Raw genomic sequence first — 2721 nt, forward strand, 5'->3', positions numbered from 1 at the left:
TTTTTATATTAAAAATAAAATAAAACATTGATTCTTAAACCTATATGAGGATTAAATTATTGATTTGGATTAAGAACAAACCTCAACAGTTCCATAGTTTTATTGCTTCTGAGGTTCCATTTCTCACTTAGAAAATCAAGTTAATCTCTTAGAAATGCCTTATGCAAGGTCCCTTCGCATTTACAGAAGTCAAAGCTTATGATACTTTGGGAGTTGTAGTGACTCTTATCTCTAAGCACCACAAAGTACCATAAGTAGATTGTGCTGTTGCTTGCCCTCATTGCCTGATTATCCCAGCCTCTCATAAGAAGAATAACATTTTGAGATTGGACCATAGCCAACTCAAATCTAGCCAACTGAAGACACTAAACCAGACAAGTAATGTAGAGTACATTTATGTTCTAAAACAGCTTAGAGATTTTTTTACTAAGTTTGATAACCTGTAATTTTAAAATTTCTTAAAAAAATATATATATATGTATATATATTTATGTCAGTCATCCAGGATATATTTACTGAGTATCTCTTCCCAGTGAAGATGGACTGATGGGAGAGAACCCAGTGAAAGGGCAAAGACCATCTGCCTACACCTCATTCCAGTTGTTGAATATTAGATAAGTCACATCCTCCCGAAGTGACAATTTCTTCCATTGTTAAAGGTAGATTTTAAGCCTACTCTGATTACTACACAACATTGTTATGAGGATGATGTGAAACAACAGATGTGGCAGTTTTTGAAGAATCGTGAAACAATATATAATTAAATATATCTCATAAGCTAAGTTTTTTATCTTCCTTAAAAAGCTAGACCCTGCTAGTCCTTTTTTCAATTCTCAAAGCACATCCCTATTAGTGAAGAATAAGTTTTCATTGAAAGGCACAATTTTTATTTTGTTTAGGCATGACCACACCACTGAATTTTATACAGCTTCAATTTTTCACTTCTTGATCTATATGGTTTCAATAAACCACTTATGAATATTTAAGGACAAATGAACAAATTAACATCTTTAACAAACTGTAACAACTTGACATATTATCTGATTATGTGAGTATTATTAGGTAATAATAATTAATAGAAAACATTTGTTGAGGCTGGGTGTGGTGGCTCATGCCTGTAATCCCAGCACTTTGGGAGGCCAAGGCGGGCAGATCACCTGAGGCCAGGAGTTCAAGACCAATCTGGCCAACATAGTAAAACCACATCTCTACTAAAAATACAAAAATTAGTCGGGCATGATGGTGGGCACTTGTAATCCCAGCTAATCAGGAGGCTGAGGCAGGAGAATCACTTGAACCCGGGAGGTGGAGGTTGCAGTGAGCCAAGATAGAGTCATTGCACTCCAGCTTGGGTGACAGGCTGAGACTTCATCTCAACAACAACAACAACAACAACAAAATGTTGAAGGCTGACTATTCTAGGCATTGTGTTTTGTAATGAATGTATATTGTTCAATCCTCGTAACAACTCTATGACTATTTCTTTTTAATAGATTTTAGATTTAAACTCACAGCTGACTTAGCTTTTGTTCTTAACCATATTCATATTTCCTCAGTCTCAGGGAATTAGGTCAATTAATTTTTCAACAAACCATATCTTTCTTGCTCTTAGCAGTAAAACTTTTTGAAGGCTATATACTTGCTGAAATTATGCTCAAATGCTTGAATCGCTATGTTAGATATGAATGCTTGAATCAAACGCTTGAATCGCTGTTAGATACAACTTTTTGTCCGTTTGTTTTGTGTTGAGATGAAATCTCACTGTGTCGCCAGGCTGAAGTGCAGTGGCAGGATCTCGGCTCACTGCAACCTCTGACTCCCTGGTTCAAGTGATTCTCCTGCCTCAGCCTCCTGAGTAGCTAGGATTACAGGCACAGGCCACCACGTCCAGCTATTTTTTGTATTTTATAGTAAAGACAGCGTTTCATCATGTTGGCCAGGATGGTCTCGATCTCCTGACCTCGTGATCCGCCCGCCTCGGCCTCCCAAAGTGCTAGGATTACAGGAGTGATTCACCATGCCCAGCCAGGTATGCCTTCTTTAAAAATGTATCATCTTTTTAAAAGACTCACAAATTGTGTTCTCACCTTAGTTTTGTGTCCAAACCATAGTAAACAATTTATTTATTAAATTAGGAGTAATTTTTCACTAGTTTCCAAAACAAAAACCACACACACAAAATAAGGATTGTTTCATTATTAAGTATATATTAATTTTATGTTCTACTCTAAAAAAAATTATAAAAATGTTCTGAAATACATTGAATGCTGCCAATATCACTGAAAAATATTTTTAATGACATGAGATGATAGCTTTGGAAGGGAAAACAAATTACCCAAAGTTTTAGGTTTCAGTGAGTTGCTTCAAAATCTCAGAGAACAAAATTTATTGGCTTTTCTTGGAATGCTTTCATTTCATAAATTGGAACACTGAGGCTCAGAGGGTAGGTTGAATATCCTGGTTATAACTTGAATTCCATTCTCCCGAATAATAATGTTTGACCCCATTATGGTTCTTTCTACTTGTATCTTGTATTACTTACCAAGACTAGAGGTAGACACATGACAAGTAAACTGTGATTATATGTTACACTGAACTCCAATACTGTATATATAGTATTTCCCAAAATCGCCAGCAATTTCCCATAAAACTACACATGCATCATTCACATATTTCTTTTTTTCTTTTTTTTGTTATTATCAGGCAAGTCCCTTTTATGTC

The sequence above is a fragment of the Colobus angolensis genome, unplaced genomic scaffold (assembly GCF_000951035.1).
Source record: "Colobus angolensis palliatus isolate OR3802 unplaced genomic scaffold, Cang.pa_1.0 Scaffold292, whole genome shotgun sequence".
NCBI classification, from domain to species: Eukaryota; Metazoa; Chordata; class Mammalia; order Primates; family Cercopithecidae; genus Colobus; species Colobus angolensis.